At 39.8% G+C, this 21,204-nt stretch overlaps 1 long non-coding RNA gene across 1 annotated transcript in view; it reads right to left on the bottom strand.

Annotated features, from left to right (window-relative positions):
- Positions 1–205: 205 nt before the first annotated feature.
- The window catches only part of LOC133233561 (uncharacterized), a 48,217-nt gene continuing 27,218 nt past the window's right edge, over positions 206–21,204 (bottom strand). Inside the window, exon 3 of the long non-coding RNA XR_009731754.1 lies at positions 206–497. This is a non-coding gene — a long non-coding RNA (uncharacterized LOC133233561). The remainder of the gene's footprint in view (positions 498–21,204) is intronic.

Below are 21,204 nucleotides of genomic sequence, written 5' to 3'. Positions count from 1 at the left end.
ATCTCATCCTCTTTCATCTCCTTCTCCTCCTGCCTTCAATCCTTCCCAGCATCAGGGTCTTTTCAAATGAGTCAGTTCTTCCATCAGGAGGCCAGAGTACTAAAGGCTCAGCTTCAGCATCAGTCCTTTCAATGAATATTCAGGGCTGATTTCCTTTAGTATTGACTGGTTGGATCTTCTTGGAGCGTCTCCAAAGGACGCTCAAGAGTGTTCTCCATCACCACAGTTCAAAAGCATCAGTTCTTCAGTGTTCAGCCTTCTTTATGGTCCAATTCCCACATCCATACATGACTACTGGAAAAACCATAGCTTTGACTAGATAGACCTTTGTTGGCAAAGTAATGTCTCTGCTTTTTAATATGCTGACTAGGTTGGTCATAGCTTTTCTTCCGAAGAGCAAGTGTCTTTTAATTTCATGGCTGCAGTCACCATCTACAGTGATTTTGGAGCCCAAGAAAATAAAGTCTGCCACTGTTTCCACTGCTTCCCCATGGTAACTATAGCAAAACAAAACAAAACAAAACACAAAATCAACTCCTGATTAGACTGAATAACACTATCACCCTCTTCCCCCACTGATGGCCTAACAAAGGAAGTGTCATGTCCATTTCTAGTCATACAAATATTTACCTCAGATCTGTTATATCAGGCAATCAATCAAAATTAGAAAATACACCGAAATATTAAGGATAACAACTCATTTTCAAAACACAAAGCAGCCAACAGAAGAGACTTAGAGATGAACCAGATGTTGCAACTATCAGAGAAGTAATTTAAAATCACTAATTAATATCTTTAAAGGTTCTACTAGAAAAGGTGGACAGCATGAAAATCCAGATGGAAATCTTAAGCAGAGCAATCAATACTATAGGGGGAAAAAATGAAAATGCTAAAAATAAAAAATAATAATAACAGAAAAAGAATGCCTTTAACTGGATGATTAATAAACTCAATAAACCAAAGGAACTAAGTGGAAAAAACATTAGTAAACTTATAAAAATAGTCATTAAAAATTCCCCAAATTTATAAAATGGAATATTATTAGGTCATTAAAAAAGAATGAAACTTTTCCATTTGCAAAATTTTGTTGAACCATGAGGGCATTATGCTAAGTGAAAGAAGTCAGACAGACAAATACAAATCCCATATGATCTCTTTTATATGTGAAATTTTTGAAAAGGAAAAAATACCCTTGTAGATATAAGACAAACAGCATGCCAGTTGTAATTAATAATACTGTTTGTAGTATGGTACTGGCATAAAAACAGATATATAGATCATTTTAATGGGATAGAAAGCCCATAAATAAGCCCATGCCCTTATGGTCAATTATCTACAATAAAGGAGGCAAAGAATATACAATGAAGAAAAGACAGTTTCCTCAATAAGTGGTGCTGGGAAAACTGGACAGCTATTAATACACATAGAAAAGTGAAATTAGAACATTCTCTAACACCATATATAAAGGCAAACTCAAAAATGGATTTATGATGTAAATGTAAGATCAGCTACTATAAAACTCCTAGAGGAAAACATAAGCAGAACACTCTGACAAAAATTGCAGCAATATCTTTTTAGATTCATCTCCTAGGGCAGTGGAAATAAAAACAAACAAACAAAAAACCTATAAAAATAAACAAATGGGGCCTAACTAAAATTTAAAACTCTTGCATAACAAAGGAAACCATTAACAAAAATAAAAAAAACAACCGAAGGACTGGGAGAAAATATGTGCAAATGAAGCAAACAACAAGATTAATCTCCAAAATACACAAAAAGTTCACAGAGCTCAATATCAAAAAACAAACAACCCAATCAAAAAATAAGCAGAAGATCTAAATAGACGTTTCTCCAAAGAAGGCATTCAAATGACCAAAAAGCACATCAATAGATGCCTAACATTAGAGAAATGCTAAACAAAACCACTGTGAGGTATTTCCTCACACTTGTAAGAATGGCCATCATCAAAGTCTACGAACAGTACATCCTGGAGAGGCTGTGAGGGAAAGGGGACTCTCCTACACTTGTTGGTGGAAATGTAAATTGGTATAGCCACTATAGAGAACAGTATGGAGGTTACTTAAAACACTAAAAAATAGAGCTACCATATGATCCAGGAATCCCACGCTGTGGCATATATCCAGAGAAAACCACAATTCGAAAAGATACATGCATGCTCCCCAGTGTTCACTGCAGCACTATTTATAACAGCCAAGACATAGAAGCAACCTAAATGTCCACTGACAGATGAACAGATAAAGAAGATGCAGTACAAATATACAATGGAGTATCACTCAGCCGTTATAAAAGAATGAAATAATGCCATCTGCAACAACATGGATGAACCTAGAGGTTATCATACTAAGTGAAGTAAATCAGACAAAGACAAATATCATATGGTATCACTTATATATGGAATCAAAAAGTGATACAAATGAACTTATTTACGGAACAGAAATAGACTCACAGACATAGAAAATAAACTTGTAGTTACCAAAGGGGATAGTGGAGTGGGGGGAGATAGAAATTAGGAGTTCGAGATTAACATATACACACTACTATATATAAAATAAGTAAGCAACAAGGACCTACTGTAGAGCACACAAACTATACACAATATCTTGTAATAACTTGTAATGGAAAATGATCTGAAAAAGAACGTGTCATGCATATATATATATATATATGAAATCACTTTGCTGTATATTTGAAACTAACACATCACTGTTAATCAACTACACTTCAATATTTTAAAAAAAGAAAAAATAATAATACTGTTTGCATTGAAAGTTACAAACAGAATAGACCTAAAACTCTCATCACAAGAAAATGAAACACTGTAACCATGTGTGGTCATTTCTAAATATATTCAAATATCAAATCATTATATTGTACACCTGAAATGAATATAATATTGTATGTCAATTATACTTTAAAAAAAATGGTTAACTACCCAAACAAAAACAAAGAGACAAAAAGTGAGTGAAGAAAAGCAAAAATTATAGAGCCATCGGAACTATGGGTCTAACTTGTGTAAGGTATAAGAAATATTTGAAGAGATAAAGACTGAGAATTTCCCTCCAGATCATGAAATATATAAGCAACAGGTCTAAGAAGCTCAGAGGATTGCCACCAAAATACATATTAAAATAACAAAGTAAAGAAGAGAAAGAGAAGGAAAACCCATACCACCCACACACATCTAGACCCATCATAATCAAGTGGATTAAAACTAAATATAAAGAGAAAATTTTGAAGACAGTCAAAGAAAAAGGAAACCGTCCATACAGAAGAGAAAAGATAAGAATACCAGAAAGCTTCTTATCTGAAACTATACAAGCCAGAAGAGAGATACCTCTAAGATACTGAGCTGGGCTAGGGGATGGGGGTTGCAGGGGGACAATTAACCCAAAATTTATACCCAGTGAAAACTTACTTCAAAAATGAAAGAGGAAGACTTCTTCAAATATGGAAAAATTAAGTTTGTTACCAGCAGAACTACACTACAGAAAATGTTTAGGGAAGTTCTAAAGACAGAAAAAGATACTAACCTGAGAAACAAGCAGAACCCCAGAAATAGTTAAAATTAAGGTTTTCCTAGCTTCAGGTGGATGAAATTATCTTTAATATAAAAAGTCAATCGAGTAAACTCTGTTGGTGCTCCACCCAGACCCCATTTACTGGGCAGGAGCACCTTCTCCCATGTGCTGGAGGGGGAAAGGCTGCTATCAGCTCACAGCTGCACTTTGCTCTTGAGAATTGTCCTTGACAAGTGGCAACCACTTGGACACAAATATGTGGGAGGTTATGCCTAGCCCTCAAGTGGGCTGCAGCCAAAGACTCACAGATACGGGGGACCAAGAAGACCTGCCTCCTTACCTCAACCTAACTCTGTGGTGCTATTGGTGTTTCAGAGTTCCCTGTTCACGAGCTGAGGCTAGCATTAGCTGAAAGAACATCTTTGTCCAACCTTTTCCCCTGCCTATCCTGTTTCCTTCCCTTTCTGTCAAGTTTCTCCTGAAAACTCTCATTCAGGATTCCCTATCTCAATCTCTAATTCTGAGGACCCTAACCCAAGACACTCAATGTTTCCCCACAAAGCATGATGTTGCTGTAGTTTTTGTACATGCTGTTTATCAAGTTAAGGACTTCCTTTCTATTTCTCATTTCCCGAGGAGTTTATATCAAGAATAGGTGCTATTTTTTTCTGTCAATTTTCCCCACATTTATTCTTATGATCATATGGATTTTTTATCTCTCTCTCTCTCTCTCTTTTTTTTTTTTTGGTTAATGTGATAATTTATGTATTCTTGGAATAAATGAAACTTGGTCATAATGTTTTAAAATGTTTTAAAAAAGAACTTAATAAACTATTAATAGTTTTTAAACATACTTGTAAAATACAAGGATTTTCTTTTGTGTGTGTGTGTGTGTGTTTACAAGTGTTCACCTATAAAGATGATAGGAAGGAAAAAGAGAAGGAGATATTCCAAATACACTTACACCTTCTGAAGTTGCTAACTACAGAACTCCAGGTTGGCAAAAAAAAAAAAAAAAAAAAACCAGCCCTGCCTGCTGGTAAGGGGGCACTGAGAGGGGATGCAAGTTTCCATCAATTGTCTGACTTCTAAAACCAGCTTGTGCTTGAAAAGCCAATGCAACTCTATGCTACAGCCCATGGGCAGATCTTTCTGAGCATCGGAATACACGGCTCAAAAATCTCAGGATTATAAGAGTCGAGAGCATAGAAGGAATCCAAAAAACTGGCATATGGCCTTTCACAGAATAGATTTTCAATAAATATTGGCAGATCAACAGATTTCTGTCACTTTTAGTCATAGAATCCCTTTCTCATCTTTATTTGGTCATTTTAGAAGTTGGAGGAACTTGGACCCAGTTGCTAGAGTCATTTCATCACTAAATCTTTATCTTCATTAATGAGAAAAAAATAGCCATCAACATTCTGACTAGAATATGCATGAGTCTTTACGTATGGACTGATGTCACCAAACAACCCCACCCCTCAAATACACAAGCTCTGGAGTGATGACAAGTTGACTGTGACCCAACAGACCCATTCAGTCTCTCCTGTAATTTGTATTCTTGAGGTGGCTTATCAAGGCTGATACAGTCTTTAACTGTAAGGGTAAAATTTTCCAAGCCTGTTACCCACTCTAAGTGTCTTTTTGCAGTCTCTTCTAAATTCTGCATTCCTCCAATGCTGTGAATGTATCTTGTCTTTCATTCTGTCTTCCCTGGGAAAATCCTAAGGACACAGGAGATTTAGTCAATCCTTACTGAATAAGATATGACTGGCCCATGGACCTCCACACTGGACCTCGGATTCACTAACACCATTCTTTAGCCTGAGGCGCTACTAAAGAATGTATCCATGATGGTACTGAAGACCAAAATCCTTATATACTCTGAAATCATTAGCTTTCTCTAAATTTCTCTCTATGATCCTTCCACTTCTTCATGAGATCCAGTGCCATTAACCTGAAGATCTAGACTGCTAAGAGTACTTTTCAAACAGTTGATCAGCCATGAAATAAATACTCATGAATACTCAGCACCATCTGATTGGTGCTGACTTATGACTTGGTTTTTCAGGGAACTCTCACATGTCTCAGTTTAATCATTTCACCAAAGAAGAGCTTGTGCTGTTTGTCAGCTCAAACCACTGTTGTTAAAAGAAACTGGCCTCTCCCTTACTTTCCCAGATTTGATCTGTTCTTTCCCACCCTTTGTAAAAGTATTTCTCTGAACAATCTTATTCCTGATGCAGCTAGTATTAATTTGCCACCAATAGCTTCTGTTTCTTCTCTTTACCCTGGAATCACTTTAGTTTGAGAGGCAACAATCAATGGAAAATGGCCCCTATCCCTTACATCTTTGGCTTCTAATATTTTACCAGAGTTCTAACCCTAAGCATTTTGTTATAACATTATATCAAGTTACACCAATTAATTTTACTTTAGAGATCATCAGATTATTGGAGGAGGTGAAAGAAACCTCAGTAATTCACTAGTCAACTCCATTTTACCAAAACTGAGCTCCCAATATAAATGCCTTAGACTACGCTTAGCCTTAGCTTCCATGGTGGCTCAGATGGTAAAGAATCTGAAATGGGGAGACCCAGTTTCAATCCCTGGATTAGGAAGATCCCCTGGAGAAGGGAATGGCTACCCACTCCAGTATTCTTGCCTGGAGAATCCCATGGATTGAGGAACCTGGCAGGCTACAATCCACAGGGTCACAAAGAGTCGGACACGACTGAGCAACTAACACTTTCACGTTTAGAGACAGAACTGAGACAAAACATCAAGTGTAGCCCTTTTCTAGAAAGCGCACTGTATTACCCTATGAGCAAGACCAAATCTGAGAAAATGAGCTTGCAGGTTCATGCCCAGCAACACGAAAATTTCCCAACTCTCTGGAAACAATGTGGTAATTTAGGTAAGCGAGATCTCACTATGGGTTTCTTGCCAGAATGAGGTAGCAGGGCTGCCCTGAACAAGGACACCTCCTGGAGATTTTCTTGCTGTGTCCCAAAGACAAAAAGGGTCCGTGACAGATCTTTTTCACGTTCCTGCTTCACTGACAACTCATGAGGCTTCACCGGAAACGGTCCCAAACACCTTATTTCTTTTTTTTTTTTTCCAAACACCTTATTTCTAACAGCATGTTAGAAATCTCCCTGTGCTATTCGTCCTCCCCACCCCAACCTCCTACCCTCTTCTCTGAGAGTGGTTCCACAAAGGGGAAGGCAGAGAGCAGTCACCTCTAAAGTCTGGGATGGGAGCCTGCTAAAAGCTGCCCTGTTTCCAATAAGAAATTGTTTTTTCAGACCTCTGTGTGAACAGAACTTGAAAACTTGAACTTTGAGTTGTGATTTAATACCTGAAATTCCTTTCATTCCATAAGTAAAGATAAGGCTTTCAGGGTAAACAAAGCAGGACTAAGCATTCTCTGGACTCATTAATTCACATAAAGGGATAAATAACTGATATGGGTCATTTCCTAGAACTGGTTTTGGAAAAAGAGGAGGGGAAAGAGAGGTCAAGGGCACTGAAGGAAGAAAAAGAAAGGCAAGAGGCAATGAAGAAAACCTCTGACCCCTTCACCGTCTGCCCTGAACAGCTCTACGTCTAATTGCTTCTTGAACTGTTCTTCACATTTTTTTTCTTTAATCAGCTTTAACCAAAAAGGTAACTGCTACTGGTTTTCAAATGTACAAGGCCGTCTTTAGGTGGCATCTATCTAGACAAAGATGAATGGGAAATAGTTGCTTATAAACAGACATTCTACAAAACATGCATTAATAACATGCCTGCTCTACTGATTATTGTACTCAGGATGGTATTTTATAGTAATTTGGTCCTTCAGCTGGAGAGCTTAAAATGAAAAAGGAATCATATATTTATAAAAAAGAGGAGAAAATCGGTTTTCTGGTCACCCTCTAGAGTGTTGTATGCATTAGAAATCACAAAACCATGAAAGATAAAATCAATGTTTATGTTAAAGAAATTTCCATATTGGTGTGATTGTTTCCATAAATGGAAAAATGGAAGTGGTGATGGTGTTGAGAAAATGATAGCATGCAATCACTTTTTATTTTCCGGGGGAAAAGGAGGCAGAGAAAGAAAAGGAAAAATATAGAAGCAGATAGAGCTTCCATTTACACACTGCCTGGGTTAAAATGTAACTGACAAGATTAACGGCTGCATAATAATTGCTTTTATTGTTAACCATCTGGATGGTGGAATGCAGCAAGTAGATAGGATCTGTGTGCCAGGTGTAATCTTGCTAAAGAAGATGTTCAGGAAGAACTAACTGTGCAGGGAGACCTGCTGATGTTCCCTCTGGTGGGGCATGCCTCTCTGCACTGAGTAAATAGTCTCACTTCAAAATTGCTATATCCACTGTGGCGGAACAGAGCCAGGTGGGCCCAGCCAAACTGCTCCACCTGAGGAAGACAAAGAAAGAAAAACATTCAGGGTCCAGAGAAAGGTCTCCTTTCTGTCCTGTCCAAGATGTAAAACAAACAGCAGTGTTCCTCTTGGCTGTTCCTTGCACTGCCCTGGGATGCGCTGGGAAGCACTCCCCTTTCATCTGCAGATTTACACGGATGTGAAGATACATCCCTCCCGCTCTTTCCTGACCCACTTTCAAAGCTCCTGCTTCTAGCACTTGTCGTTGTGAGTTGAGCAAATAGACAGGACTTTCAGTCATGGATCATAGAGAGGATTTCCACGGAAAGGTACCATGAGTCCACCTGCTCTGCCGCTGATCTTCTCTTGTCTTGCCTCTCACATGGACCAGAGTGATCTGATGGACAAAACAAGGGCTGTGTCATTTCTCCTTATGTGGTTTCATTCTAGTATGGGTCACACATGTTCTCCTTGATTGCCTCAACCTTCATGGGTTTCCTCACTTTCTAACAAATCAAATTCAGATTCCAGACATCCGAGGAGCCTCTGGGATAGGGGAGGCTAGTATTAATGCTTGTCCTCCTGTCCGCTCCACCCTAGCTGACACTGTCTAACTGTGTAGTTTCATAACTTTCCTCCTTCCATCTTGATGTCTTCTTCAACACCCCCTCTGAGTATATTCAAATCTTACTCCTTTGGTGCAAACCATGCTGTATCTCCCTATTCTTCCTTCTTCTACACCTTATACTTTATAATGTTTATCCTTACTGTCATTAATACTTACAGTGTAGTCACTGGTGGGGTGGCTTTCCTTCTTACTAGATAATAAACTCTCTCAAGAGGAGGACTGCACATATTATGTTCTTTGACATATAACTAGCAGTAGGCCAGTAGGTTGTGCTTAGATTAATTGTCAAGTTAATAATTATTTTAATGAATGTAAAGACTAGTTCAGATTTTTCACTTCCTTCACTGACTCAGTCTTCGGCCTCTCCAGCTGAGTATACTATTAGTCATCATTTGAAGTAACTAGTGAATCTCTTGCTTCCTGCTGGCACTATCATTTTCCATGTTTTATCATCGTTATCTAGACCTTAGATTTATCTCCCTTGTTATTCTACAGTTCCTTGAGAGCAGAGGCTCTCATTTATTCTTTAACTTGTTCACAACTCCAGATGAAAGTTTTTCTAGCTGGGACTCAAAAACTGTTAGCTGAGTGGTAAGATAATTTTTTTAAATTTATCTCTCTTTCTGCTTATTTATGTAATGCCCATAGTTCCACAATCTGCACACACATTACTTTTCCTACATTAGAGAAAAAGAAATAAGTAACCAGTCAACAAATCTTTTCAGTTTCAGCCTTGCGGCATACGCTTGTTCCACGGGCATTCCATTCCATCCGGCGAAGTCTTGAATTTCAAGATATGACGGCAGGGCATGAAGAAGCTCTAAGTTTTTGCCAGAAACAACAGAGGAGGGAAAAGGCTGGAGCCGTGGGGGAAATGAAGACAGAAGGATTAAGTACTTGCAACTGATGGTTTAGCTGGAAAAAACAGGGCTCTAAAAAACTCACAGGAGTGATAGGCTTTGAGTTGAAGCCTTTATTCTATATAAACTTGAGCTGAAGTCTTTATCCTGTATTTTCTGTGTGACTTGGGGAAGGTCACTTTTCTCCCTGGATCTGTTTCCATATGGGTGAAAAGGCATGAATGATGCCTATCTTTCAGACTGTTTACAGGATTTCCCTGATGGCCCAGTGCTTAAGACTGCACTTCCAATGCAGAGGGCATGGGTTTGATCCCTGGTTAGGGAACTAAGAGCCCACATGCCTCATAGTGTGGCCAAAAAATTTAAAAACAAACAACCCAACAGATTGCTTATGAGATTCTTACATGAGAAATTTCTCTGCAAGTTCATGAGTGTTTTGCAAGTGGTATTCCTTAAATGGTGGCTGAGGGCCCAGAACTGGAGTGAGACAGCTTGAGAGGGTTTGAGAGATCATACACCGAAGCTTATGTTTCATCTGGAGATTAAGGGGCAGAATCAGCCTAAAGCCCATTTGGGGTGATGGCTGATGCTACTTCATGTTCATCTGATCTAATTAGCATAATGTCATCAGTGTGACATTTTATAGACTGTTAAGAAAAAAAGATGAAAAGAAACCCCAGAATTAAAGCAAGAGAAAGTGCCTAAGCCAGGCACTCTAGTCAGATAACAATACCATTTCTTCTTCCTAAACATGCAACACACTACATTCTCTAGACTCCCTTGCAAATGGGTATGGCCATGTACCAAATTGTAGCCAAACTAATGAAAAACAAAATGATGTTGGTCTTTCCTAGACCAGGCACATGAAGACCTTCCAGCTGTGTTCCTCCATGCTAGTTCCCAATCTAGAGGATGGGTACTCATGCCCAGTGACTTTGGAAGCCACATGTTGAAGATGGTGAAGCCACAAGACAAAGTTGCTCAAGTTCTGCATCACTGCTTGGAGTTTGCAACCTTATCAATCAGGATGTCTGTTTCAGACTTCACATCAGCAAGAGAACAAGTCTATTGGGTTTAAGCCAGTATACATTTGGGGTGAGATTATTACAGCAGCTACATTACATTAATCAATTAATTAATTTGATGTGTGCAGTAATTAATCATTACATTAATTAATAGCATGGGGAGGTAACTGAGGAGCCCTCTGCCTTTTTGAATAGTGAAAGTGAGAATTAAAAGAAGGAGTGGAAACAGCTGAGAGAAAGAAGAGGCTGGCAGATGGTATCTATGGGTAGTCTTTGAAGCTAGGGTCTCAGAATAAATATCAAACTATGGCTTTTAACAAAGCAGGTACTATTGCACATCATGACCCAATCAGTCCATATCTGTCCCTGTTCAGTGACTCCCATCTACTCTATAACCTTGGCCATGGCATTTAACATGTCCTTGACTTTCTATTTATAACCACAAAAGAAAAATACCAATCAAGTTTTTACAGTAGTTTCTCTAAAACTCCAAGTTCCTTCTCTAGCTTTCCCTCTCTCTCTTCCCCAACCTCCAAATAATTTTTAATTGTTTAATGTGGGAAAATGTTTTATGAGAATTGCATTCCTTTCTGAGCCACTGCCTGGGTCATTTAAAAATAAACAATAGACAAAGGGAAACATTAACCTGGGGGACTTTATAATAATACCCTCCAGGGCTGATCCGTGATTGGCTAGGAAGATAAAAGGAGTTAGAAGATTTGTGGCCACCCAAGCTACATAAAAAAGATTCAGCTTTCCTCTCTTCTCCCCAACAGGTATTCCCCAAATGGAGATGATGTCAAATTAATTCTGTGGTCCTGTCAGTTCCTATTATTGCTAAAGTGTTCTCAGATGTTCAGATAAGTCATAGGCCAGTGAACAAATATAGTTACTAAAGGCTAAAATTTGTAGAGACTCTGGAGCCCTTCAAGCAAAGACAAGGTGTAAACAGGATTTATTATAATTACTATTATTATTATTATTTTAAGCACCTTAAGTCTATCATCCAGGACATGCAAACTTAGCTTTTGAGTCTTTGTAGTAAAACTTTAGGCACTTTTCTAGCCCTTATTATAGAACCAATAAGAGATTAAACTAGAAAACAAATCTCCAAATGAGTAGCTATCTTTTAATTAGTAAGCACTCTCCTTCATATAAAATTCCATGCCAGTCTCTAATAGCCACATTTAATACTTACCTAAAGCCTTTCATCTGAAAAGCTCAAAGCACTTCTTACAAATACCAATGCCAATTCACTCAAAATTCCTGTAAGTCAAGGAACTACAATTCCCATCCACAGGATATTTTGGCCTTTGCTAAGGTCTGAGCTCTTCACTCTCCACCCAATGTATCTGTGAGTGACACTCCTTCCCAGATCATAATCTCATCCCCAATGAATGAAGGGGAGAAGTATCCTATCAGAACAAGAAATAGTGGTTTCAGTCACATCGGAGGCAATCAGATGCAAATGAAAGCTCAGATTTGGAGTTAGACCTGACTACAAACCCTGGCTTTAAACAAATCATCTTAACCTCTCTGAGCTTCAGCTTGCTCATCTATAATCACAAGTGTAAGTGATATTACAGTTCTTGGTACACAGTAAATACTCAATAAATACTTCCTTACTGGGGCTTTCCTGGTGGCTCAGATGGTCAAGATTCTGCCTTCAATGTGGGAAACCCAGGTTTCATCCCTGGGTTGGGAAGATCACCTGGAGAAGGGCATGGCGATCCATTCCAGTATTCTGGTCTGGAGAATTCCAGGGACAGAGGAGCCTGGTGGGCTACATTCCATAGGGTTGTAAAGAGTCGGACATGACTAAGTGACTAACACTTACACTTTATTGGTATAAGGGGGCTTCCCAAGTGGTGCAGTGGTTATTAAAAAAATAATCTGAGATGCAAGAGATTCAGGTTCAATCCCTGGGTTGGGAAGATCCCCTGGAGTAGGAAATGGCAACTCACTCCAGTATTCTTGCCTGGAAGAGTCCATGGACAGAGAAGCCTGGCAGGCTCCAGTCCATGGGGTCGCAAAGAGTCGACACAACTGAGCACACACACATACATGCACGCACACAATTGGTATTAAAGTCATATCTTCCTTTATATCCTAATTTCAATGGATCTTTGAAACCAATATTTTATCTGATTAATAGCTTTATGGTAATACTGCTCAGAGTAGGCACTTAGTAAATGCTAGTGTAGTTGTCCTGCTGTGAAAGAAGTCTATATCCAGTGCCCACACTACCCAGGCCAACTTGGGTTTTCCATAAGCACAAGTCCAATATTATCTCACATAAATGCTAATTCATGGGTATGAAAGATCTATTGAAGTGCTGTTTCAGTACACTTGGGTTAATTTTCCAAATCCCATCATATCCTATATTTATAAACAAAGGAGCATACTGTCATGAACTTTATCATCTTGTTAAATACCAAATATGAAGTTATTAGTTACAGAGATTTATTGAAAAAAAATTCTTTTAAAATGGTCTTGTTAGACACTTGAATGTATTACCATGCTTTATGGGGGTTTTTTGGATTATTTTTAGAAGGCAAATGCTTTAGTCCTTTCAACTATTTGAAAACAAAACAGTGCACCTTGAATTATAAAGTGTTACATTCAATATGCCAGCAAATTTGGAAAACTCAGCAGCGGCCACAGGACTGGAAAAGGTCAGTTTTCATTCCAATCCCAAAAAAAGGCAATGCCAAAGAATGCTCAAACTACCACACAATTGTACTCATCTCACATGCTAGTAAAATACCGCTCAAAATTCTCCAAGCCAAGCTTCAACAGTACGTGAACTGTGAACTTCCAGATGTTCAAGCTGAATTTGGAAAAGGCAGAGGAATCAGAGATCAAATTGTCAATATCCTCTGAATCATCAAAAAAGCAAGAAAGTTCCCGAAAAACATCTATTACTGTTTATTGACTATGTCAAAGCCTTTGTGTGGACCACAACAAACTCTGGAAAATTTTTAAAGAGATGGGAATACCAGACCACCTGACCTGCCTCTTGAGAAACCTGTATGCAGGTCAGGAAGCAACAGTTAGAACTGGACATGGAACAACAGACTGGTTCCAAACAGGAAAAGGAGTACATCAAGGCTGTATATTGTCACCCTGCTTATTTAACTTCTATGCAGAATACATGAGAAATGCTGGGCTGGAAGAAGCACAAGCTGGAATCAAGATTGCTGGGAGAAATATTAATAACCTCAGATATGCAGATGACACCATCCTTATGGCAGAAAGTGAAGAAGAACTAAAGAGCTTCTTGATGAAATTGAAAGAGGACAGTGAAAAAGTTGGCCTAAAGCTCAACATTCAGAAAACTAAGATCATGGCATCTGGTCCCATCATTTCATGGCAAATAGATGGGGAAACAGTGGAAATAGTGGCAGACTTTATTTTCTTGGGCTCCAAAATCACTGCAGATGGTGACTGTAGCCATGAAATTAAAAGATGTTTGCTCCTTGGAAGAAAAGTTATGACCAACAAAGCAGAGACATTACTTTACAAACAAAGGTCCATCTAATCAAAGCTATGGTTTTTCCAGTAGTCATGTTTGGATGTGAGACTAGAAAGAAAGCTGAGCGCCAAAGAATTGATGCTTTTGAGCTGTGGTATTGGAGAAGACTCTTGAGAGTCCCTTGGACTGCAAAGAGATCAAACCAGTCCATCCTAAAGGAAATCAGTCCTGAATATTCGTTAGAAGGACTGATGCTGAAGCTGAAACTCCAATACTTTGGCCACCTGATACAAAGAAATGATTCATTGGAAAAGACCCTGATGCTGGGAAAGATTGAGGGTAGGAGAAGGGGACGACAGAGGATAAGATGGTTGGATGGCATCACCAACTCAATGAACATGAGTTTGAGTAAACTCTGGGAGTTGGTGATGGACAGGGAGGCCTGGTGTGCTGTATTCCATGGGGTCACAAAGAGTCAGACATGACTGAGCAACTGAACTGTACTGAACTCTACTGAAATCATAACTCAGCCAAACTATTCATTAGTCATGAGTTATAAAGTAAAAAGTCATCCTTAATCCATGGATTTAAAAAAATTTTTTTAATTTGATAAATTTACTTAGAAGCCCATGATAGTAACATTTCTTACTTAGAACCTCAGCAAATTCAAAACATGGTGTCAACTGACAAAACATACAACCTAAAAGTTGAGAATGTTTTAATCAGGGACATTACTGAGTACTATAGGCCAGGAGACAGCCTCATTAGCTCTGAGTACCTGTTTCAAAGATGTTAGGGGAAAACCAGGATACATAGGAGTTTTTGCTGAAACAAACAAACAAACCTGTAGTCAAATATCAAAAGATGACTGCTAATCACAAAAAAAGCAGACATCTCAAGTTAAAGATTTTAGTGCTTTTCTATGTATGGGAAGTTGCAAGAGTCTGGGCTCATTGAAATTATTCCTCTGAAGACATCTTTACTATATAGGGCCAGCACTCTGGTTTTTCTCCATCCTGAACTCCCCTCATGGCACGCTGGTGTGGGTGGGGAGGGCTGGAAGCTGCAGTAGCTAATTTTTTTTTTAAACTTTTGGCCACACCAAAAGCACGTGAGATCTTACTTCCCAGGCCAGAGATCAAACCTTTGCCCCCTGCAGTGGAAGCATGGAGTTTTAAGCAGTAGACTAAAGAAGTCTTTTTCTTACTTTTTCTTTTTTGTATCTTAATGGTTGGCAACATTCATGTTTACTGGAATGGCAGGTAACATTCTTTGTCCACAATGGTAATGACCAAATAGTAAGGACAGGAGTTGAGGGAACTTGTGAGTAGATAAAACAGATGTTAAACATTCATATATAACAGTCAAGAATTTCATTCAGAAGAGATACTTCAGAGTATCACTCAGAGCTAAGACACCATTACTTTGTTGACAATCCTAATAAGTTTCTTCATTTGATTTCCCCCATTGTCAGTTCATGAAAAGTGGCATGTCAGAAGTGTCCAGACACTAGAAGAAGAAGAGTTCTAACAGCTGGCAGCCAATAAGCCGGCAAATCAACAAGGTCACTTTGAATGTTAACTACTTTTCTGGCACTTTGGCAGATGTTAAGGGACAGAAAAGTAACATTATTATCCTTGCTTTCCATAACTTATACTTTGCTTGAGGGTAGAAAAGAACTCTCCACACAAGAAACAAACAGAAACAAACCATGGAGCACTGACCACAAACTTTCTAAAATTCAGAGAAATCAGCAAGCAAGAAAGTACAAAAATTTCACTGAGGCCAAATCATTTTTTTTAAAACTTTAGAAAAATTAGAGCTGCCCTTTGTCACAAAAGCTGAAAGGACAGAGGTTCATGACATTGTACCGGAGGCAGTGATCAAGACCATCCCCAAGAAAAAGAAATGCAGAAAGGCAAAATGGTTGTCTGAGGAGGCCTTACAAATAGCTGAGGAAAGAAGAGAAGCTAAAAGCAAAGGAGAAAAGGAAAGATATACTCATCTGAATGCAGAGTTCCAAAGAATAGCAAGGAGAGATAAGAAAGCCTTATTCAGTAATCAATGCAATGAAATAGAGGAAAACAATAGAATGGGAAAGACTAGAGATCTCTTTAAGAAAATTAGAGATATCAAGGGAACATTTCATGCAAAGCTGGGTACAATAAAGGATAGAGACGGTATGGACCTAAGAGAAGTGGAAGATATTAAGAAAAGGTGGCAAGAATACACGGAAGTTCTATACACAAAAGATCTTAATGACCCAGATAACCACGGTGGCATGAACACTCACCTAGAGCCAGGCCATCCTGGAATGCAAAGTCAATGGGGGGGTTAGGAAGCATCACTACAAACAAAGCTAGTGGAGGTGATGGAATTCCAGCTGAGCTATTGAAAATCCTAAAAGAAGATGCCGTGAAAGTTCTGCACTCAATATGCCAGCAAACTTGGAAAACTGAGCAATGGCCACAGGACTGGACAAGGTCAGTTTTCATTCCAATCCCAAAGAAAGGCAACACCAAAGAATGCTCAAACTACTACACAATTGCGCTCATCTTACACACTGGCAAAGTAAGGCTCAAAATTCTCCAAAGGAGGCTTCAACAGTACGTGAACCTAGAGCTTCCAGATGTTTAAGCTGAATTTAGAAAAGGCAGAGAAACCAGAGATCAAATTGCCAACATCTGTTGGATCATACAAAAAGCAAGAGAGTTCCAGAAAGACATCTATCTCTGCTTTATTGACTATACCAAAGCCTTTGACTGTGTGGATCACAATAAACTGTGGAAAATTCTTAAAGAGATGGGAATACCAGACCACCTGATCTGCCTCCTGAGAAACGTGTATGCAAGTCAAGAAGCAACCGGACATGGAACAATGGATTGGTTCCAAATTGGGAAAGTAGTACATCACAGTTATACATTTTCACCTTGCTTATTTAACCTATATGCAGAGTACATCATGCAAAATGCCAGGCTGGATGATGCACAAGCTGGAATCAAGACTGCCAGGAGAAACACCAATAACCTCAGATATGCAGATGACACCACACTTATGGCAGAAAGCAAAGAGGAACTGAAGAGCCTCTTGATGAAAGTGAAAGAGGACAGTGAAAAAGCTGGCTTAAAACTCAACATTCAAAAAACAATGATCATGGCATTTGGTCCCATCACTTCATGGCCCATAGATGGGGAAACACTGGAAACAGTGACAGATTTTCTTTTCTTCGACTCCAAAATCACTGCAGATGGTGACTATAGCCATGAAATTAAAAGACGCTTGCTCTTTGGAAGAAAAGCTATGACAAACCTAGACAGCATAGACAGAGACATTACTTTGCCAACAAAGGTCCATCTAATCAAAGCTATGATTTTTCCAGTAGTCATGAATGGATGTGAGAGTTGGACTATAAAGAAAGTTGAATGCCAAAGAACTGATGCTTTGAACTGCGGTATTGGGGAAGACTCTTGAGAGTCCCTTGGACTGCAAGGAGATCCAACCAGTCAATCCTAAAGGAAATGAATATTCATTGGAAGGACTGATGCTGAACCTGAAGCTCCAATATTTTGGCCACCTGATGCAAAGAACTGACTCATTTGAAAATTTCCCACCTGATGCTGGGAAAGATTGAAGGTGGGAGGAGAAGGGGACAACAGAGGACGAGATGGTTGGATGGCATCACTGACTTGATGGACATGAGTTTGAGTAAGGTCTAGGAGTTTATGATAGACAGGGAAGCCTGGCATGCTGCAGTCCATGGGGTCACAAAGAGTCAGACACAATTGAGCAACTTGTCGTAAAACCAAAAACCAAATGTCTGAAAAGTGATGCCTTGAAATCATTGTGGGAGATATTTAAAACATTTTTATTTAAAAAAAAAAGTCTTACTCAGAAGAGAAGATGGAGAGTTTTAGCAAGCTTCAATATCTAAAACAAAATGATTTTTTTTTTTTTTTTTTTGCATATGCCTGGAAAACTGAGTAAGAAGAAGGAAAGAGTGAGATAAAGTTTGGAATGTATGCTGTTAAGTCACTTCAGTCGTGTCCGACTCTGTGTGACCCCATAGATGGCAGCCACCAGGCTCCCCCGTCCTTGGGATTCTCCGGGCAAGAACACTGGAGTGGGTTGCCATTTCCTTCTCCAATGCATGAGAGTGAAAAGTGAAAGTGAAGTCACTCAGTATACTTCAACACAATTGTGTTTTTTTAAAGTCTTTCATTTGTATGCTGCCCTTTAAATGGTTTCAGTGAAACAGTGTGGAGGCAGAGTTGTAATTGTTCAGTTGATCAGTCGTGTCCTTCTCTTTGTGACCCCATTGACTGCAGCATGCCAGGTTCCCTGTCCTTCACCCTCTCCCGGAGCTTGCTCAAATTCATGTCAATTGAGGTGGTGATACCATCCAACCATCCCATCCTCTGTCATTCCCTTCTCCTGCCTTCAATCTTTACCAGCATTAGGGTCTTTTCTAATGAGTTGGCGCTTTGTATCAGGTGGCCAAAGAATTGGAGCTTCAGGTTCAGCATCAGTCCTTCCAGTGAATATTCAGGACTGATTTCCCTTAGGATTGACTGGGTTGATCTCTGCAGAGTAATGGATTCAGTGACCCCTTCCCTTCAGTAGTCCTGGGTTGCTTGACCTGCGTAGGATCAGCTCCCCCGCCCTGCCCCGCCTCGCCCTGCCTCACCCCACCAGCTGGGACAATCCATGGAGAACTCACACCATCCCAGCCGAAGCGCTCTCCATCAAGGAGCTTTACAGATAATATTATCTGTAAGCAGGATTCTGAACAAGAACTTCATTAACTACTCTCCTCGTGACCCAAGTTGGGAAAGAGGGCGAAGTCTGTCTACTAGCATCAGTGGAAAATAGTGATAATAAAGACTGCAGGCTGAAGGTTCTGAAGGAGAGCAAATATACACGCATCAAGTTTGCTGTCTGACTCTTTGGAGATAGATACTGGCTTGGAATTTGAGGGTCACCAACTAACACTTTGACTTTCTCTTTAAGATAACCTGCAAGTCTCTCTCTTACCAACAAGAAAAGCAATACACTTCTAAGAAAAGCATTTAGTTTTAAGCATTAAATGAGTTTATTTTAAATGTTTATGGTATAAATGAGCATATGTGAAAAGTAGTGGAAGTGAAAGTCGTGTCTCACTCTTTGCGACCCCATGGACTGTAACCTTCCAGGTTTCTCTGTCCAAGGAATTCTCTAGGTAAGAAAAATGGAGTGGGTTGCCATTCCCTTTTCCAGGGGATCTTCCTGACTCAAGGATCAAACCCAGGTCTCTCACATTTCAGGCAGATTCTTTACTGTCTGAGCCACCAGGGAAGCCCAAATGAGGATAAACACACATACACACACAGAGACACATATAATGGTGTGGTATTATATACAAGTATAATGATGTGATTTGAGAGGCACCAAGATAATACAAATCTCTCTCCCACCACCAAGAAAAGCGATGCAGTACAGTGGAGAGGATAATGGTTGTCTCTCCTCCAAGTGAAACACAGGCAATAAAAACAAAGTTCTAGGAATTCCCTGGCTGCCCAGTGGTTACTGCTCTGCGCGTCCACTCTTGGGGGCACCAGTTCAATTTCCCTGGTGGGGGAATGAAGATCCTGCATGCCTCGCAGCATGGCCAAAAAATAATAATAATAAACTTTTAAAAAATTTTAAATAAATAAAAACAATAAAGTTCCTACCGGCTAGGCACAACTAATGATATATGTTCCAAGTAAGTGGCTATGTGCAGATCTGTCCTAGATCAAAGACCACAGAGAATAGATTTCAAAAATGGAAGGAATTATATTCTCATTCTTTTGAATGCCATTCACAATGTAACAACTACAAATGTGACTTACTTTTAAATTTAATTTGCGTATCCTTCAGTCTAGATTCTAGACAAACAACAAAGCAGTAGATCAAGCCCAGATTTGTAGCATTTGAGAATTTCTATGGCGCAAAGGCTTCCACCATGGCCAATTTCAAGCTTCGAAATTAACATCACAGAAAAACAGAGTTGGAAAGGGATGAGCAATAGCTCACCTTTCTATAGTGTTTCCACCAGACACATACAATAGATATAAGGAATGTCAAGAGCAGAGATAATAGCAAAGAGCAGTAAAATTATCAGAAAGTGATGAGTTTTACCAATTTACTACCTTTGTGTTTATTTCAATTTTTTCACGAGTTTATATAATTTAATTTTTAACAGTGCTTGTGCTCACAAAATTCCTGAAAATTGAATGATCAGCTCTTGAGAACCAGTACAGCCCCGATTTAGCACACCCCAGTCTCCATTCATTCCTGAGACCCAGCTATATTTCTGTACTTCCCTGGTAGCTCAGATGGTAAAGAATTGGCCTGCAACGCAGGAGACCTGGGTTCGATCCCAGGGTTGGGACAATCCCTTGGAGAAGGAAATGGCAACCCACTCCAGTATTCTTGCCTGGAGAATCCCATGGACAGAGGATCCTGGCGGGCTACAGTCCATGGGGTTGCAAAGAGTCAGACATGACTGAGCGACTTTCACATGAGCTATAGTTCCACTGTGATTTCAGGAGCTGGTAAATGCCCTCATCTGTTCAATCTATACTGACCACGTTGTTTTCCCATCACCTGCAACCAAAAGAATGGAGGTATATTGAAGAGATCCCTGCCAACTAGAGTGGATGGGGACTGCTTTAAGAGGCTACTACCTCTGAAGACCACTATTCCAGTCTACCTCTATGCTGCTGCTTTTTTCTTTATTTTTTAAACTGGACTTTCTATGAAAAATCTGGCCATGCCATGCAATGGTCCCTTTAAATGTCTGCCCCAGATGCAAACTGTTTAATCAGCTGAGCGGAGCCTGCAGACCCCACAGGAGTTTGGGAGGATGTTCACAGCTCACAGCCGCTCCTGCCCTTCCCAGGAGCCCCAGCATCACTTTGTGAAACCACACAGGGTGGAGCCCAGGCTTCTCCCTGGAGAGGAAGTGGCTGCCGGAATGCCAGATGTGCCATTCCCACAGCAGCTGGTGGAGGGCCCGTCTCTCCCAGGGTGAAGAGCCGCCTCTGCAGAGACCAAGCCCCGGAAGTTCGCCAAGTTTCCACAGGCTGAGGAGAACCCAAGCCGCGCAGGGCCCCAGGCAACACAGGATGAGGAATAGAACATTATTCAGGGCTGATGCTCCCACCCACCTCCTTTGTTTCCTTCCTCTAGTGTTTGGAAAACCTGTTTAAAGAGTTATTCCGAGTGTTTTTTTTTTTTTTTCCCCAAGCCTCTAATCTGTCTT

The sequence above is a fragment of the Bos javanicus genome, chromosome 20, assembly GCF_032452875.1.
Source record: "Bos javanicus breed banteng chromosome 20, ARS-OSU_banteng_1.0, whole genome shotgun sequence".
Taxonomy (NCBI): domain Eukaryota; kingdom Metazoa; phylum Chordata; class Mammalia; order Artiodactyla; family Bovidae; genus Bos; species Bos javanicus.
Note: the sequence above shows the minus strand (reverse complement) of the source record. Positions and strands in the feature narration are given on the sequence as shown.